This window comes from Durio zibethinus, chromosome 15 (genome assembly GCF_047325235.1).
Source record: "Durio zibethinus cultivar Kanyao isolate XHJ-2024 chromosome 15, ASM4732523v1, whole genome shotgun sequence".
In the NCBI taxonomy this organism is placed as follows: Eukaryota; Viridiplantae; Streptophyta; class Magnoliopsida; order Malvales; family Malvaceae; genus Durio; species Durio zibethinus.
Genome location: NC_143176.1, coordinates 23,758,203 through 23,778,878, shown reverse-complemented (window position 1 = coordinate 23,778,878; position 20,676 = coordinate 23,758,203). Strand labels below are relative to the sequence as shown.

Genomic DNA, 20,676 nt, shown 5'->3' with positions numbered 1-20,676 from the left:
GTTAGAACAATGTAGGCAAGGAAAGTCAGCAAAATGGATTCGTAACCTTGGGAAAAAGATTGGGTCTGAGGGCTAGGCATAGGGGTCCCAATCTCAAACCCAGTGACTACTAGTGCACTATTTGAACTGCTCATCGAGTGACAAATAGTCGACTCAAAACTAGTACAGACAAAAGGAATCTAACTATTTAATTAAAACAAAGCATTGTGATGGTCCTTACAGATGCTAACACAATGTAATTTTTGCCCAATGCTCTGAATATTAAAGCAAAGAAATTCAACCAAACGCGGCTAAATGCTGGGAGTAACTATGACTCTTTTAAGGTAGCCAAATGCCTTGTCATCTAATTAGTGACGTACATGAATAGATTAACAAGATTCCCACTATCCCTGTCTACTATCCAGTGAAACCACAACTAAGGGAACGAGCTTGGCAAAATCTATTGGAAGAAAAGACCATGTTGAGCTTGACTCTAATATGACTTTCTGAATGACTTAAGAGGTGTAGTATAAGTGGGATCCCTTGGGAAAAATTGAAATACAACTACTTTTAATGTTATTTTACATATTTCATGAATCAAAGGTTGGGCACAACCTTTTCTTTTAGACCCAAGGTCAACCTTAATCGATCAATTCGAGCAAAAGACATTGTCAGGTGGAGAGTTTGGCTAGGGTGGCACATTTGTTAAAAGATAATGTAAGTGCCTTAAGATGAGCTCAACTAGAACAGAAAGTGTGGTCTTTGCAAATGACTTAAATATGTGATAGGGTGTTGTAAGTAGCCAAGTGGCCTTGCAACCACAATCCATTGAGATTCAGCCCTTTGTCACTTTGATTCATCTCTTCCCCCATGACACCTACTAAAGTCCTTTCACTTGATTTTTTTACACCATACCTTTCTAAGGTTAGGGATGAATGGTGTTCTCCATTGCAACTGATTTAGTTAGGTGATGACATCCCTCCCTTGGGCATCTAAGTACATGAAAACTAAATGCCCTTAGTATTTGTTATAGTGATAGGCTTGCCCTTGGTGTGAGCACTTGCCTTGAACTCCATCGGCACACCCTAGCCCTTGGTCCATGTTGTTGCCCTAAACACCATCGACAGCATCTGGCCCTTGGTTGGTGTAGGCAATTGTATCCAACACCATTAACAAATGCTGGCCCATTGTTGCCTCGAACACTATCAGTAGATGTTGGCCCCTTGGTACGGATGTTACCTTAGACACCATCACCAGATGCTAGCACTTACTTCAACCACTATTAACGCAAGCAGGCCCTTGGTATGGATTGTTGCTTCAGACACCTTTTTGGTAGATGCTAGCATTTGAGGTAGCATGTGTACCATGAGCCTCTTACCGAAGGCACTTGTCTACCTTTTAATCACCATTAGCACCAAAGGACATGCGATGTATATGGCATGGGCTTTGGTCTTAAGTCAAACTTCGTGCTACCTTAGATAGGGAATTGATTTCATCTGCCAAACTCAACCTACAAAACTCAAGTGCTTAGCATAATTCTAACTTCTAAAAAATTATGCTATAGTACTAGGCCTTCAAGAAGCCCACAACTTTGATCCTTTCAAGACTGTGTTCAGGTGTGCACACATTTGGGTCTAATTATGCACTTGTAACTCGGTCATTAGTGCCTGCATTTAGGTTTGACCATGCACCCACACCTTGATCATTAGTGCCAACACTTGGGTCTAACTATGTGTCCATGCATCCCTTACTAGTGCCCACAAGTAGTCCTAGCTCAATTCTGCCAAACTTGAACACCGTGCCTAAACCTTTGGAATCTTGATCACTGCCCATACCATTATTCTGGTCTAGTCCCCTAAGACCTGAGCCTCTAATAGACCTCAAATGTTTGGTCCTTATAGTTATCAGACCTTGACCCACTAGAGCTAGAACTATTCCTTGACTTGGAGAAAACCCTCAGGCCTGGACCAGCTTGCAGACTATGACACATGCACATGTCTTGACCACCATGCCCTTGGTCTTGGCATATGCTTTGACCACCATCGGTACATGTTAAGTCATGCATCACGCGTAGGTATCCCAAGCTCGAGCAATACACCATGTGTACCAAAACTAGGCATGGGTGGGTTTAGGCACATCTTTTTATTTTCGCAATGCTAATGCTATTTTTATGGCTTGTAAATTCATATAAGTGCTTAGCAGCACCTGTACCTAGGCTTGGCTCAATTATGCCAAACATGAACACCATGCCTAAGCCTCTAGAGTCTTGATCACTACCCATACCATTGTTCTAGGCTAGTTTCCCATGACCTGGGCCTTTACTAGGCCTCGAGGCCTGGTCTTTTTAGTTGTTAGACCCCATCTTGCTAGACCAGGAACTGCTCCTTGACTTAGAGAGAACCTCAGGGCTTGGACGAACTTACAGACCATGACACATGCACATGCCTCAAGCACCATTAAGACATGTTGGCCCTTGCTCTTGGCATATGCTTCAATCACCATCAGCATATGATAGGCTGTGCACCACTACAGGTATCTTAACCTTGGGCTGTAAGTGGGTTTAGGTCATATTTTTGCCATGCTAATGCCATTTTTATGCTTTGTAAATTCATATAAATGCTCACCAGTGTTCGAACTTGGGCCTGGCTTAATTTTACTAAACATGAACATCGTGCCAGAGCTTTTGGAGTCTTGATTGCTGCCCATACCACTATTTTAGGCTAGTTCCCCATGACTTGGGCCTCTAATAAACCTTAAGGCCCAGTTTGTTTGGCTGTTGGACCTTGTCCTACTAGAACTGGAACTATTTTTTAACTCAGAAAGAACCCTTAGGCCTAGACTAGTGTGTAGAGTATGACACATGTGCATGCCCCAACCATCATCAGGATCTATTGGCCCTTGGTCTCGACACATGCTTTGACCATCATTGGTACATGTTGGCACTTTGTGCGGGTAGTTCCCTCGAGCACCTTCGACACATGCTAGGCCATGCACCATGAACATGTATCCTAGCCTTTTTGCTGTACACCATGAATGAGCTATAGGTGGGATCATGTGCATTTTCATATTTTTACAAAGCCAGTACCTTTTTTATGGCTTGTAAATTCATATTAGTGCTCACTAGCATCTGCACATGGGCCTGGCTCATTTTTACCAAACTTGAACACTGTGCCTAAGCCTATAGAGTCTTGATCACTTTTCGTATGTCATGAGTCAACCTTGTAGAGGGCCATGACCAGGCATAGGATGTGTCAAGGAGAATGATAGATTTCATGTGCTAGGAAAAAATGTCCCCATTTCAAACATTGTAATGGTTCTAGGTAGCATAACTATAAAATCTCTTAAGCTCTTTAAAGAGGGTGAGCAATTGGCATATTACTGGGCTACCTCATTGGCTAGGATATTAAACTATCTTTGGTTGACTTGTATGGAAACATCCATCCAAGTGTCACATGGTCTATTACTTTATTGAGAGAAAACTTTATCCATGACATGTGGCATTAGAGCACTATTGAAAAGTGCTAGAGATGGCTACAAGTGGTGGATTTAATGATCGATAGAGGATCAAGGAACTTAAAGCCACAATGGTTGCCCTTAAAGCTCATGTGGTAACTTATGGTTGACTGAGGTAGATTGAGACATCCTAGTGGGAGTTGTCTGATACTATATATATCTTGGGGTGAAGAGACCAGAGATACCTTAAGTGTCTTTTAGAGAGAATTTGAGAAGCTTAGGGCCCAAGTGAGTGTGCTACAAATGGCTATAGCTAGATCAAGTTTTAGCTCAATAGAGAAAGGGAAAAGGGCCAAAGTGTTGGAGCCTTGATGTTACGAGGGGGCAAGAGATGCCAACGAGCTTGCAAACTTCTTGTTTGATATAAAAAAATAATTTTGAGATGTACACATAAAATCAAAAGAGGATAAGGTTGCAATGGCTTCAATGTACCTTGATAGGGATGCCAAGCTGTGGTGGCATTCAAAATTTGTAAATGATGAATGCCCTATCAAAACTTGGGTGGATCTTAAGCAAGAGTTGAAAAACCAATTCTTTCTTGAGATTGTGAAGTATATGGCCCAAAAAAAGCTTCAAGAATTTATGCAAATGGGAATGGTACAAGAGTTTGTGAGGAGCTTTTCTACCATAATATTGGACATTAAAAACATCTCTAAACAAGATAAGATGTTTTATTTCCTTGAGGGCCTTAAACCTTAGGCCAAGATAGAATTGCAAAGACAAAAGGTGCAAGATGTGACCACAGTGATGGCTGCCACTAAACATAATGACTGTAACAATGGGCCCTAAAAAAGAAAGAACCTTCCATCAAGTGGTAGTAACTCTAACTTTGGGAATAAGGGAAAGATGGCAAGAATGGACTGACCCTTTTATAAGGGATCAGATAAGAGGCCTCCTAGTCAAGACAATACCTAACCTAAGGCAAACAACGCATTGAATTTCAAGCTGAAGAGACTGCTAGCTTTTTTCCTATGCCAAGGGCCACATTGGGTGGCTAAATGCCCATATAGAGATGCCCTTAATGCTTTAAGATCCTTCTCAAAAGTCCTTTAAAGTGCTTGAAACTATCAAAGAAGTTGAGGAGGAGCCTATAAGGATGGGCTCGATATGGTTTCTTAGTGCCCGTTGTACCCAACTAAACTTGATAAAAAAAAGAACCTGGAGAGGTCTGATGTATGTGGACCTAGTACTCAATGGTAAAACCACAAAAACCATGATAGATACGGGTGTAACTGATACCTTCATCACACTAGAGGAAGCAAAAAGGTGTGGTTTCAAGGTTAATAAGGATTGTTGGCAAATGAAAGTGGTTAACTCACTGACCTTTACAATTAGTGGAACTCTAAGAGTGTGATGACCAAGTTGAGGCCATAGGAAGGAAATGTAGACTTTACAGTCCTCTATGGATGACTTTGATGTTGTCCTAGGATTGGACTTCATGATGTTGGCTCAAGCAATCCCAATCCCCACTGCTAGTTGTTTATTGTTCTTTGGGGAATGCTCGCATATTGTGCTAGCCACGATCCTCCCTAAGAGTGGGAAGAAAATGATTTTAGCATTACAATTCAAGAAAGAGGTAAATAGAGGAAAGCCCTTCTATGTGGCCATGCCAATTTACAAAGATAGTATTGAGCTAGAATTGATACCTGATGGGGTGTAGAAAGTATTGGAAAAGTTTGAAAATGTGATGCCAGAGCAATTTCCCAAGGTCTTATCTTTTCGAAGATCAATAGACCATGAGATTAAGCTTCTTTCAAGAGTTAAGCTACTAGCTAAAGGCCTATATTGCATGGCTCCACTAGAGTTGGTTGAATTGAGAAAACAATTAGATGAGCCCTTACAAGCCGAATTCATTAGGCCATCGCAAGCACTATTTGGGGTACCCATGCTATTTAAAAGAAAGCATGATTGGAGTTTGTGGTTATGTGTAGACTACTGGGCCTTGAACAAAGTCACTATGAGAAACAAATATCCTATTCCTTTTATTATGAATTTGTTTGATCAACTAAGCCAGGCCAAGTACTTCTTAAAATTGGGCTTGAGATCTGGCTATCATCAGGTTAGAATTATTGAAGGAGATGAGCCAAAAACCACTTGTGCAATGCAGTATAGTGAATTTGAATTTCTTGTATGCCTTTCAGATTGACTAATGCCCCTGCCACATTTTGTACCTTGATGAATCAGTTGGACCATGACTAACTTAACAAGTTTATGGTCATCTATTTAGATGACATAGTGTTTTATAGTTCTACCATGAAAGAGCACCAAGAGCACTTGTCTTGCATTTCAAAGACTACAAGACCATCAACTATATGTTAAAAAGGAGAAATGTACATTTGCTCAAACATAGATTCACTTTCTAAGCCAAATTCAAATGGACATGGAAAAAGCTAATGCTATCAAGGAGTGGGCAACACCAAAGAATGTCAGTGAACTCCTATCATTTTGGGGATTAGCTAACAATTATAGGAGATTTGCGGATAGGTACTCTCATACAATCATAATCCTTATGGAGCTATTGAAAAAAGAGTATAAATGGTGTTGGACAAGTGAACGTCAGGAGGCTTTTGAGGGCTTAGAAAAAACCATGATAAAGGACCCTATCATGGCTTTCCATGACATTGGGAAGCTTTTTAAAGTTCAAATAGATGCATTTAATTTTGCTTTTAGGGGAGTTCTTTTGCAAGAATGGCACTCGATAGCATTTGAAAGTTAAAAGTTGAGCAAAGTTAAAAGGATATATACGTTTTAAGAGAAAAAACTCTTGGTAGTAATCCATGGTGACATTATTTGTTGGGTTCACAATTTGTAGTTAAGATAGATAATGCAACGGTTAGTCATTTTCTCACCCAGCCGAGGCTCATGGCTAAGCAAGTTAGATGGTAGGAATTTTTAGCCAAATTTGAGTTTTGTTTTGAGCACAGCTAGAAGAACCAATCAATTGGCAAATGCATTAAGTAGATGGGCAGAGTCGGCTACCCTTAGGAGAATCACCCTCATGGTGGCTAGTAAAATCACAATAGATATTTGCAACCTAATTGAAGATAATCTAATAAAAACCCATAGGCTAGTGCCATCTTGAAGCTAGCAAAAGAAGGGAAGTCTAAGTACTCTTGGCAAAAAAATGGGGTCTTATTGACCAAGGGTCTTTAGTTGTTTATGTCAAAAGTAGGAGGTCTAAGATAGATGGTAATGAAGGAATGCCATGACACACCATGGGTAGGTTACCTTGGTTTGCAACATACTTTGGCTTTACTAAAAGAAGGCTATTATAGCCTCATATGTGATAAGATATGATAGACTATATGAAAACTTGCTTTGTTTGCCAATAGAATAAAGTTGAAAAGAAAAAACAAGCAAGCATGCTTAAACCATTACCTGTGGCCACAAAACCATGGGAAAACATCTCCATTGACTTTATATCAAGCCTTCCTAAGGTTGTTGATCTTGGGTCTATCCTAGTGGTGATTGACTGTTTCTCAAAATATGCTATGTTCATTCCTACCCAAAAGTATTACATCATAAAAGATACTGCCCGACTAATATTTAAACATGTAATCAAGATTTAGGGCCTCCCTTAAACCATTGATAGTGACAGGGATCTGACATTCTCTAGGCCATTTTGGAGAAAGCTTTCCAAGATCTTGGGATCTTAGCTCAACATCTTTTAAAGTTATCACCCTTAAACTAATGGTCAAATTGAACAATTTAATGGGTTATCAGAGGAGACTTAAAACACTTTGTTCAAGCTAATAAGAAGAATTAGCCTTCATTGTTGGATGTAGCTTAGCTTTATTTTAATTCCAATAAGTGTTCTTGTACAAACAAGAGTCCAATTGAAGTGGTCACTAGACAACTACTAAGATTGCTGCATACATCCTTTAAAGCATATTGGGGGAAAAATCCAGGAGCCTTCAACCTTAGCAAAGAATGGAGACAAAATGCAAAAATTACACAATCATACTTAGAGAAGGCATTGAAGCACATGAAGAAGTGGGTAGATAAGGGTCGAAAGACACAACAATTCAAAGTTACTGATCTTGTTCTTATCAGACTAGTGCTCTAACAAACCAAGTTCCTAAGGAAATATGATCGTAGGTTAGTGCATAAATATGATGGTCCATTTAGGATTCTTTCCAAAGTAAGGAATGCCTCTAACAAAATCAACCCACCAAAATGGGTGAAGGTGTATCCAGTATTCCATGTGAGCAATTTAAAGCCCTAACATGTAAACCCCATAGATGCAAGTCACGGTGAATCAACCAAGGTTGCCATTACCATGAAACCACCATCAAAACATCGAATTGAAAAGATTTTAGCTAACAGGGTATCCCAAGTATCTCAAAGAATAGTTCATAAATATTTAGTGAAGTGAGAGGGCTTAAGACTAAAAGAAACTAGTTAGGAGAGATACCATGACCTCTGAGCATTACAGCTAAAGACTGAAGAATTTTAGGTGAACAAGTCAATGAAGGCATGACAGAATAGGTAGGGGAAAATGTCATGAGCCAACCTTGTATAGGGCCATGATTGGGCATAGGATGTCAATTAGCCACCCATGTATAAGGCCATGATTGAGTAGAGGTGCCAAGGGGGTTGATAGATCTCATGTGCTAGGAAAAAATGTCCCCATTTCAAACATTGTAATGGCTTTAGGTAGCATAGCTATAAATTCTCTTAAGCTCTTTAGAGGGAGTGAGTAATTGGTGAATTGTTAGGCTACCATACTGGCTAAGATATCAAACTAAGCTAACTTATGTGAAAGTGTCCATCCAAGTGCCACATGGTCTATTGCTTCAATGAGTGAAAGCTTAGCCTATGACACCATACCACTGCTTTGGGCTAGTTTTTCATGACCTGGGCCTCTAGTATGCCTTAAGACTCGGTCCCCTTTACTATCAGACCTTGTTTCACTAAAACTAGAATTGCTTCTTAACTCAGACAGAACCTTTGGGCTTAGACTAGCTTACAAACCATGACACATGCACATGCCTTGACAACCATCGAGACATTTTAGCCTTGGTCTCAGCACATATATTGACCACCATTGATATATGCTAGCCCTTGGGGGGTTGTTGCCTCAGACACCATTGCCAGATGTCAGCACTTGGTATAGCATGTATACCATGACCCTCCCACTAATTTTTTATCCCTTCCAAGCCACTTGTCTACCCCTTAAGTTCCATTGACACCTAATGGAACTTGGTGCATGTGTCACAACCTCTGACCATAAGCCAAACTTTATGTGGCCTTAGATAGGGAATTGACTTTGTATGCCTTAGTAAGCCTACAAAACTTAAGTGCTTAACATAATTCCAGCTTGTAAAGATTATACTGTAGTATTAGGCTTTTTAGAACCTTTTGAATCTGATTTTCCCATGACTATGTTTAGGAGTGCCTACACTTGGGTTTGACTATGCTCCCACACCTCAATCATCAGTGCCTAAGCTTGGGTCTGATTGTGTGCCCGCACATCACTCATTAGCACCCGCACTTAAGCCTACCTCAATTTTGTCAAACTTGAACACTGTGCCTGAGCCTCTAGAGTCTTGATCACTATCTATAGCACTGTTCTATGCTATTTTCTTATAACCTGGGCCTCTAATAGGCCTTAAGGCCTGATCCCCCTAGTTATCAGACCCTATCTGACTAAAACAAAAATTATTCCTTGACTCAAAGAGAACCTTTGGGCCTAAACTAGCTTGTGGACAATGACACATGCACATACCTTGATCACCATCAACACTAAATGGCCTTTGATGCATGCACCTACCTTAACCAGCATTGGCACTTGTTGGCCCTTTATCTCAGCACATGCTTCAACCACCATTGGCACATGTTGGCCTTTGTGTGGGTAGCTCCCTTGAATACCATTAGTAGATGTTAGACCATGCACCATGCACACCATGACTAAGTAGTAGGTGCGTTCAGGCACATCTTCATATTTTTGCCATGCCGATGCCATTTTTATGGCTTGAAATTTTTAAAATTTTTCATGATTTAGATTTTTTTGAAAATGTTTTAGAAGTTTTGGCCCCAAATTTGGTATACATGATCCTTGTATTTTTGTTGGCATCCATAAAAAAATTTGGCCAAAAAATAGAAATGTAGAAGATTTTGTTTCCATTTGAAAAAATCATCCCTATTTTAGACATTTGAATGGCTACTAGTTGCAAACTTGTAAAAGCTCTTACCCTTTATAAGGGGGTGTGAGTTATTGAGATTTCTTGGGGAATAAGGGCCTAATATAAGGGCTAAAAACCAGTACCCATCACACACCATGTGCGTACACCCCCCGACCCCCCACTTTTAATCATCGAAACCCTAGTGCCACTAGTTAGGTTCTTAGGTGATGGTGCTGTAGGTAAAAAAATGTGGCACCAGCATATGGCCAAGCCCATCATGTGCACCATGGCCCAAAATCAAACATCAGCCAAGGTCGTGACCATTAATGACATATGCTAGTGCATGGTGCAAGCACATACCTCAACCATCATTAGTATAAGCTGGCTTTTAGTATGAGCACTTCTCGATGACAATCGACACATGCTGACCCTTGATGCTGGCACATGCCTTGACTTGCATCAGCATAATTTAGACCTGGTGCAAGCATATGCTTCGATCAGCATCGATAAAAGATGGCCCTTGATATGAGTAATTACCTTAACCACCATTAGCACCTACGGACTCTTGGTCTTGGATGTGTCTATTTGAAAAAATGTCCCTATTTTAGACATTTTAATGTCTACTGCTAGCATATCTGTCAAATATCTCAAGCTTTTTAAATGGTGATTGTTTGAGCCCCTTTTCCCTCCATAAAAGAAGTAGGTGTGTGTGATGGACCTATCATTGTATACATCAACAATAATGTCTTTAAAGTAAAATCCAGGTCGTGCATGCATTTTGGCAACATTGTCTAGTGATTGGTTGCTTTGGTGACTCACAGGTGGTTATGGCCTCGATTGATTAGTGTTCATGCAAAAAAAAGGCTCAGCTATGCCAATGGCTGATACTGCTCCTGACCCTAAACCAAGTCTCTAAATCTTGCAATAGTTCCCTAAGGTAGGGAAAGCATTAGCTAAGGTCATAAGCTTGGTCTGGCCAAGTCTCTTAGGTATTTGGTAGTGTCGCCATCCTTTCTTGTTAACCATAAAAATGCCTTGGCTTGGCCAAGCCCTTGCATGTAGTTAAAGCTACCCAAGACCCCAGGAACAAGTAATTGAATCGAGTAACATCCCTTATAGAGGTGACAAAAGAGTTTGCATGTGCGGTCCTAGCTAGACCAAGTATTAGTGGTGTCATGCCATTATTGTCTGTTGGATGGCAGGGGCAATCTCATTGCCTTTCCTTGTATTTTCCCTTGCCATATGTTATGGCATGGCCTTGTACATCATTTCCTCTGCTCGTTCATCGAGTAATTGATTGGGTAGGTTATGGATCAGTATGCATGAATGCTGCCAATTGTACATAATAGGCATATGAGTGATGCTATGGTTATGCATGTTAACAGGCTTCATGCTCATTGCATTAAACTATTGACCTGTCATCCTCTTCAATCTCCCCTATATGGTTATCATACCTTGGGGATCCAATAAAGATCCTATGCTATGTACCTAAATCGATAGAAACCAGATGCCTTACCATCTCTTATCCATCTTGTGTCTTTAGGGGCTATGAGTCAGATCTTAATCGTGCTCTGTGTCTCAAGTATGCCACTTAAACCTCCATGGCCACATTGGTGCATCGGTGTTCAATTGTGCTCTTGAATGCAAAATGTTTCATATGCGTGGGCTCTCAACCCTTGTTCATCTGATGCTATGTGTTTTACGTGCTTGACACAATTAATGCTTATGCTTTATGTTGGCTCTCTCTACCACTCAGTCAGTGCATTGAAGCCCATGCGTTGCCAACATCCTAAAATAATGTGGCTTGGTTGATCTTGATAGTAGTCATATGCTTGTCTCAAAGATTAAGCCATGCATGTCTAAGTATGAACTAATTTAGGCTGTGTAACTATCAATGGCTCATTCAATCAATTATAGTTTGTTTGATGGATCTACTACTTGAATAACCATAGTAATTCTATAGCTAATATATGCAACAAACCCTAACCTCTAGAGGGATGCATTTATTAGATAAAAGGTCGATGAAGGCTTTGCCCATTGCTCTGATGATTGATGATAACTCAATAACTCAACAAATCGCATGGCCTTTGTGCCAGTGATGCATCATTCAAATTTTTACCCTATCAACTTTTGATGGTAGGATAGTGGCCTACTATGGTGATGATGGGTGATGGAAAATTAAGGTTTGATTCTATAATGGGAACTTAAGAAATAGCTACCATATCCGAGGAATGCAGTAGGTGCACAAATTATCGAATCCTAACATTGGGAGGTAGTGACAATAAATAACAATACTAGGCTCTATAAGTCTTGTAATTGAAATGAGTACAATCTAAATCCCTTAACAAGAATCCATATAAGGGCAAGTCTTATGCCAACAAGCATAGTAATTCTAGCTCCAATAGCATATATTTAAGTTGTTGCAGGAAAAAAGCTCATAGTTGGAACTAAGGTTGGGTCATCGATCCATCTCACGATAAGCAACAATCTACTTATCCCTATTACAGATGATGCCCTCATGGCCTTAACTGGTCAAGTCATTCCTCTAGTGTTGTTCCTTTGAAGAAATTAGAGTGCTTAAAACAAGCCTACACTTGTATACATTAGCATGGGATAACATTATAGCATTTTGGTCCTATTATGTTGGCCTTTAGGATCAGAGTAATGATTAACATGGAAATTAGAGGTACTCATTTTTCATAGTTAGAGGAGGAATTCCTTAATTTATGAATGATGAACAACTATGAAAGCATTTGCCAAGGATGTTTTCATTAATCAAGAATGAATGTTATGGGCTTGAAGATGATCAAATGCCATTCTAGTCTCTACCATAAATGATGCTGACCAGGGATAGGAGGATGTTAATTTTAGGACTCCGCTAGCACCTTATGAGAAATCAAAGTCTTTGGGTTTTGAGGGGAGTATGGTCTCAAGGTTGAAACTTAAAAGGAGTTGACTAAAAGGCACCCCCAATAGTGGAGCATGCGGCTTAATTTGACTCAACATAAGAAAACTTACTTGGTCCAAACATAATAAGTATTGACTAATTGATAGCTCTTTCTTAATTCTATGGGTGATGGTGCATGGCCATTCTTAATAAGTGGAGTGATTTGTCTAGTTAATTCTGTTAATGAACAAGACCTCAGCCTACTAACTAGCCATACGAAGGTGATCCTTTATGGCTTGCTTCTTAGAGGGACTATGGCCACTTAGGCCAAGGAAGTTTGAGGCAATAACAGGTCTATTATGCCCTTAGATGTTCTGGGTCGCAAACATGCTACACTAATGTGTTCAACTAGTCTATAGCCTTGGCTGACAGGCTTTGGTAATCTTTAAAATTTCATCATGATGGGGATAGACGATTGCAATTATTGGTCTTCAATGAGGAATTCCAAGCAAGTGTGAGTCATTAGCTTATGTTGACTAAGTCCCTACCCTTTGTACACACTGCTTGTCGTTTCTACTAATTGAATGGTCTGATGAAGTGTTTGGATCATGATGATGTGGATAATTTGTTGCTTGCAACGTCGTAAAAAGTCCACTAAACCTTATCATTTAGAGGAAAGAGAAGTCCTAACAAGGTTTCTATAAGTGACCTTAAAGAAGGATCATTGTCAAAACCTGTTTAATGAACAACTTGTGAATGCATTAATGAAACATCAAGGGGGTGAGGGTGCCTCTATGCTTGGAGTCGTTTTTAGCCCTAGGCATACATGATGGTTAATTTGTTTTGCCTCTTGGGTAGGTGAAATGATTGATATCATTTTTCATGATTGAATAACAAACCCTCTGCATGAATCATGCAAAGGAACTAGTATGTGCCATAACCATCCCATTTGTGATGCGTTCATAGGTGCTACCATGACTCTTTTTGTCGTAAAAAACCAAAATGACTCTCGACAAATGATATCTTGGCTTTCGCATCAATTAATAACATAGCGAAATGTGATACTTGGTGTGAATTACAGAATCTCATGAACCATCGCATCTTTGAATGCAAGTTGCACGCCAAGCCATTAGGCCAAGGGCATGCCTACCTAGGTGTTATGCATCATCACCTCTTTTAACCCCCCACCCATCAGGCTTTGGGTGAAAAGGCAAAAGATGGCCTCCCGTGATCTCATCGATTGTGGTTGGCCCAAAAGTGAGTCCCCGACAATGATAGTGTCGTGATCATTGGTGGTAAAGCTTTTGATGTGTTTCATCTCTAGTGATGTACACTCGTCATCCATCCAGACCCCATCAGACCCTCTGATGCTTGTATTATGACCCTAGGTTAGGTGGGATTACCTATTAAGTTTAAGCACAATGATAAGTGGAGAAAAAGAAACTTACTAGGATTCCCTTAGTAACGATAAGCGAACTGAGTAGAGCCTAGCTTGAGAATCGAGCACCCATGGCATCTGAATTGTAGTTTAGAGAAGCATCCTTAGTAGTAGACTAGGTCGAACTCCCTTGGAAAGGGGCACTAAGAGGGTGAGAGTTGCATTGTGCTCAGACCTTATCACACCACGAGGCATTGTTTGTGAGTCGGGTTGTTTAAAACTACAGCCCCAATCGGGCTATAAATTTTATGTGAGGCTAAATACACTCGAGAGATCGATAGTGAACAAGTACCATAAGCGAAAGATGAAAAGGACTTTGAAAAGAGAGTCCAAGAGTGCTTGAAATTGTTAGGAAGAAAGCAGATGGGGCCAGTGATGCATCTCAATCGAATGTAGAATGGTAAGAGCCAATCTATCGATCGGTCGATTTGTTGATCAACTTGGGGAATGGACCAATTTAGGTCACAGCAGTGGCCTAAGCCCAAGCTTTTGATATGCCCTTAGAGACATTGTCACCATAATTATGGAATGCAACACACACCACCTTAGTGTAACTTGGTACCCACGTGCTCTTGACATCAACCTGTAGGCTCCCAATCTAACCCGTCTTAAAACATGAACTAAGGAGTCTGACATGTGTGTGAGTCAATGGGCTAAAAAACTTGTAAGGCGTAAGGAAGTTGATTGGTAGGATACCTCATGGGTGCACTACTTACCAACCTTGATCTTTGAAGAAGAGTTTGAGTGTGAACATGCTTGTTAGGACCTAAAAGATGGTGAACCATACCTGAGCAAGGTGAAGCCAAAGAAAACTCTGATGGAGGCCCACAATGATATTGATGTTGAAATCGTTCATCTAACTTGGGTATAGGGGCAAAAAACTAGTCAAACCATCTAGTAGCTAGTTTCATTTGAAGTTTCCCTTAGGATAGCTACACCCTTAGTGAGTTCTATAGGTAAAGCTAATGATTAGAGGCATTAGAGGTGCAATGCCCTTGACCTATTCTCAAATTTTAAATTAGTAGGATGATGTTACTACTTCATTGAGCAATGCCATGGAATCAATAGCTTTAAGGGGGCCATTTTTTATAAGCAAAACTAGCAAGGTGGGTTGAGCTGAAAGCTGAGTTACAGTGCCCATCTACGTGCTAACTTAGAACCCACAAAGGGGTTGGTCAATTAAGATAGCAGAATGGTGGTCATGGAAGTCAAAATCTACTAAAGAGTATGTAACAACTCACCTACCAATCAACTAGACCCAAAAATGGATGGTACTTAAGCGTGTGACCTATACCTAGCTGTCAGGGAAAAGATCGGGCCCTAATGAGTAAGAAGGCAAGGTGATTGTTGCAAAACCCAGGGTATGAGCCTGGGTAGAGTAGCTGTCGATACAGATCTTGATGGTGGTAGTAAATATTCAAATGAAAATTTTGAAAGCTGAAGAGGGGAAAGGTTCCATGTGAATGACACTAGCACATGGGTTAGTTGATCCTAAGAGATAGGGGAAATTTTCTTCTGATAACGCGTCCAGTGTTAGCTTTAAAAGAGAATTGGGTTAAAATTCCTAAACTAGGATCCAGTAGCTAACAACAACATTAAGGAGTCTAAAGACATTAGTGATGGCCTCAGGAAGAGTTATCTTTTCTGTTTAATGGCCTATCCACCCTGAAAATGGCTCAGCTAGAGGTAGGGTCTAGCAGCTAGAAGAGCACTGCACATCATGCAATATCTAGTGCACCCTTGATGGCCCTTAAAAGTCTAGAGGATCGAGTGCCATCTATGCTTGGTTTTACTCATAATCGCATCTGGTCTCCTAGGTGAACGGCCTCTAGTCGATGGAATAATATAGGTAGGGGAAGTCAACAAAATAGATTTGTAAGCTTAAGAAAAAGATTGGCTTTGAAGGCTAGGCATGGGGGTCCCAGTCTTGAACCCATTAACTCTCAATGCACTACTCTAGCTATTCCCACGGTGAGAGTGGGTCATAACTTGCTACCTGAGGGATGGACTAGGAATGCCTCCCTTGTGGGCCTTTCTCGAGTGATGAATAGTCGACTCAGAACTAGTATAGGCAAAGGGAATATGACTATTTAATTAAAACATAGCACTGTGATGGTCCTTGTAGATGCTTCCACAATATGATTTTTGCCCAATGCTTTAATTGTCAAAGTGAACAAATTCAACCAAGCATGGGTAAATGGTAGGAGTAACTTTGACTTTCTTAAGGTAGCTATATGCCTTGTCATCTAATTAGTAACAGGCATGAATGGATTAACAAGATTCCCACTGTCTCTTTTTACTATCTAGTGAAACCATAGCCAAGGGAATGGGCTCAGTAGATTCTATGGGGAAAGAAGACTCTGTTGAGCTTAACTTTAGTCCGACTTTATAAAATGACTTAATAAGTGTAGGATAAGTGAAAGCCTTCAAGTGAAATTGAAATACCACAACTTTTAATGTTATTTTACTTATTCCATTTATCAGAGGTGGGTATGACTTTTGGACCTAAGGCTAACCTCAATTGGTTGATCCTAGCAAAAAACATTGTTAGGTGGAGAGTTTAGCTGAGGTAGCACATCTGTTAAAAGATAATGCAAGTGTCCTAAGATGAGCTCAATGAGAATAAAAATCTCATGTGAAATAAAAGGGTAAAAGCTCATTTGATTATGATTTACAGTATGAATATGAATCATGAAAGCATGGCCTATCGATCCATTAGACTTTCAAAATTTCAAGCTAAAGGTGTAAAAAAAGTTACCTCAAGGATAATTGGCTTATGGCAGCCAATCGTTCATATTGACATTGCTTTTTCATCCTTTGATGTCAACTTTTCCTATCATTATGAAGCAAAATTCACCATGTGTTTGATTTTTCACCCACCAAAAGGGAATGTGAGCTTGGTTTAGACCATCATGAGATAGGCTAGTTTTACCTTACTGATGGTAGCATCGTAATAGTAATTCAACCTAGTGTGAGAGGAACCATTGATTCTTACAATGGTAATTGCGCTTGGTTGAAAAGTTGGTGGCATGAAGCTACCATGCGTTAGATTATGACTAAACGTCTCTAAGTCAGAATCTAGGCTAGAAGTGATGCATGCACCTATTGTCTAATTGCTGACCTGCAATAGGGGCCGATGCCCCCTAAAGGCATATGTCATAGGTGTAGCCCCTGTAATAGACAAGCCGCACAGGCCTTCTTAGAGCTGGATTCCCACCAAGTGTTGGGTAGAATCCTTTATAGATGACTTAAATACGTGATGGGTATTGTAAGTGGCAAAGTGGCCTTGCTACCATGACCCACTAGGATTCAACCCTTTGTAGCTTTGATTCATCCCTCCCCCCACCACTCCCACTAAAGTCCTCCCACTTTATTTTTCTTACATCACACCTTTCTAGGGTTAGGGATGAATGGTCTTATCCCTTGCAACCGATTTTGCCTGGTGATGACATTTCACCCTTGAATGTCCAAGCAAACGAAAATTGAATGCCATTAGTATTTTTACAGAAATGGGCTCACCTTGGTGCAGGCAAACCTTTGGTGTAGGCATTTGCCTCAAACTCTATTGGCACATGTTGGCCCTTGGTGTAAGCTATTGCCTTAAACACCATCACAGCATCTGGCACTTGGTTGGTGTGGCCAATTGCATCCAACACCATTGGTAGATGCTGGCATATTGTTGCCTCAGATGCCATCAACAGATGCTAGCGCCTTGGTATGGGATGTTCCCTTGGACACCATTACTAAATGCTGGCACTTGGTGCAGGTGTCACGGACCTAAGGAAGAGTCCTGAATCCCACATCAAACATAATAAGAGGGTCCCTGGGGTATAAAAGGGTTCACACCACCTCTGCCTTGTGAGGCACCTTTTGTAGGACAAAACCGTGAGGCCAGGGGGGCAGAGCGGACAATACCTCACAAAGGTGTGAACCGTGGCAGTCAGGCTGATCTGGGATGCCAAAAGAGTGAATGCCCAGGTCCCGAAGCCACATGGGTTTGGAGCTTAAGTCTCGACTCGTGACAAGTGGTATCAGAGCCAGCCCTAAACCGTTCGATCCACGCCAAGCACCTCGAGGGAGGTAGGCAGGGTGGCAGGCCTCCGTGACGAGGGCATCATGAGGTTGGGTGCGAGAGAATGTCACGGACCTAAGGAAGAGTCCTGAATCCCACATCGAACATAATAGGAGGGTCCTTGGGGTATAAAAGGGTTCACACCACCTCTGCCTTGTGAGGCACCTTTTATAGGACAAAACCGTGAGGCCAGGGGGGCAGACCAGACAATACCTCACAAAGGTGTGAACCGTGGTAGTCAGGCTGATCTGGGATGCCGAAAGAGTGAATGCCTAGGTCTCGGAGCCGTGTGGGTTTGGAGCTTAAGTCTCGACTCGTGACAAGTGGTATCAGAGCCAGCCCTAAACCGTTCGATCCACGCTAAGCACCTCGAGGGAGGTAGGCAGGGTGGTCGGCCTCCGTGACGAGGGCGTCACGAGGTTGGGTGCGAGAGAATGTCACGGACCTAAGGAAGAGTCCTGAATCCCACATCGAACATAATAGGAGGGTCCCTGGGGTATAAAAGGGTTCACACCACCTCTGCCTTGTGAGGCACCTTTTGTAGGACAAAATCGTGAGGCAAGGGGGCTAGAGCGGACAATATCTTACAATGGTGTGAATCGTGGTAGTCAGGCTGATCTAGGACGTCGAAAGGGTGAATGCTCGGGTCTCGGAGCCGCATGGGTTCAGAGCTTGAGTCTCGACCCGTGACACAGGCACTTGCTTCAACCACTATTGGCACAAGTGGGCCCTTGGTATGGGTTGTTACCTTGGACATCTTTTTGGTAGATGCTGGCACTTGGTATAGCATGTGTACCATAAACCTCCTACTCAAGATACTTGTTTGCCTCTTGATTGCCATAGGCACCAAATGACACTCAATGCATGTGTCATAGGCTTCAATCTTGAGCCAAACTTTGTACGACTTTGGATAGGGGATTGACTTTGTTTGCCTAAGTCAGCCTACAAAACTCGAGTGCTCAACATAATTCTAGCTTGTCAAAGATTGTGTTGTAATACTACACCTTCCATAAGCCCATAAATCTAATTCTGCCAAGATTGTGTTCAAGTGTGCCCACACCTAGGTTTGATCGTGCACTTGCAAATTGATCATTAGTGCCTGCACATGGGTCTGTTTATGTGCCAGCACCTCCATCATCAATACCTACACTTTGGTCTGATTGTGTGCTTGAGCATCACTTACCAGCGCCAGCACCTAGGTCCAGCTCAATTTTGCCAAACTTGAACACCATGCTTGAGCCACTAGAGTCTTGATCACTATCCATACCATTATTCTAGGCTAGTTCGCTATGACCTAGGCCTCCAGTAGGGCTCAAGGCCTAGTCACCCTAGCTAACCCTATCCTGTTAAAACTAGAACTATTCCTCAACTTGGAGAGAACCCATGTGCTAGGACCTACTTGTAGACTATAATTATCCACATGCCTCTACCACTATCAGGACATGTTGGCCCTTGGTCTCGACACGTGCTTCAACCACCATCAGCACATGTTAGCCCTTTGTGTGAATAGTTCCTTTGAACATCATTGGCACAAGCTACGCTACACACCATGTGTGGGTATTTTGGGCTCAAGCCATGCACCATACACATCATGATTGGGCAGTGGGTGGGCTTAAGCACATATTCATATTTTTGCCATGTCAATGCCATTTTTATGGCTTGTAAATTCATATAAGTGCTTGCCAATGCCCGAACTTGGGCCTGACTCAATTCTACCGAACATGAATAGCGTGTCGAAGCCTTTGAGTCTTGATCACTACCCATACCACTGTTCTAGGTTAGTTCCCTATGACTTTGGCCTCTAGTAGGCCTCAAGGCCTAACCCCCTAGCTATCGAACCTTGTCCCCTTAGAACTAGAACTGCTCTTCGACTTGGAAAGAACCCTTAGGCCTGGAATAGCTTACGAAATGTGACACATGCACACGCCTTGACCATCATTAGGACATGTTGGCCCTTGGTTTTGGCACATGCTTTAACCATCATTAGCACATGCTAGCACTTTATATAGGTAGTTCCCTCGAACACCATCGGCACATGCTGGGTCACACACTATGCATGGGTATCCTGGGCCCAGGGTACACACCACAATTGGGCAATAGGTGGGTTTAGGCACATTTTCATATTTTTACCAAGCCAATGCCTTTTTTATGGCTTGTAAATTCATATATGCGATCACTAATGCATGCTATTGGGCAAAGCTCAATTCTATTGAACTTGAACACTGTTTTTAAACTTATGGAGTTTTGATGACTGTCCATACCATTATCTGTGCTAGTTCCTCATGACCTCAACCTCCAGTATGCCTCAAGGCTTAGTCTTCTTGGCTATCAAACCTAGCCTCGATAGAATTGGAACTACTCCTTAACCTAGATAGAACCCCTAGGCTTGGACTAGCTCGTAGACTGTGACACATGTATATGCCTTGACCACCATTAGGACATGTTGGCCCTTGGCCTTTGTATATGCGTCGACCACCACTGGCACATACTAGCCCTTAGTGTGGGTTGTTACCTTGAACAATATCACCAGATGCTAGCACTTGGTGTGACATGTGTACCATGACCCTACCACCACTTTCTTGTCCCTTCTAAGGCACTTGTCTACCTCTCAAGTGCCATCAACACCAAATGATGCTTGGTGCATGTGTCATGGGCTTCATTC

The 20,676-nt window shown here is 41.6% G+C and overlaps 1 non-coding gene and 2 pseudogenes across 1 annotated transcript; all 3 read left to right on the top strand.

Moving 5' to 3' along the window:
• The first annotated feature begins 11,418 nt into the window (after positions 1–11,418).
• Positions 11,419–13,231, top strand: LOC149514813 (18S ribosomal RNA; annotated as a pseudogene).
• Positions 13,232–13,508: 277 nt separating this feature from the next.
• LOC149514812 (5.8S ribosomal RNA) lies at positions 13,509–13,664 on the top strand (annotated as a pseudogene).
• A 219-nt stretch (positions 13,665–13,883) lies between these two features.
• On the top strand, positions 13,884–17,276 carry LOC149514811 (25S ribosomal RNA). The gene has a single exon (XR_016328424.1). It is a non-coding gene; the product is annotated as a 25S ribosomal RNA (ribosomal RNA).
• Positions 17,277–20,676: the final 3,400 nt, after the last annotated feature.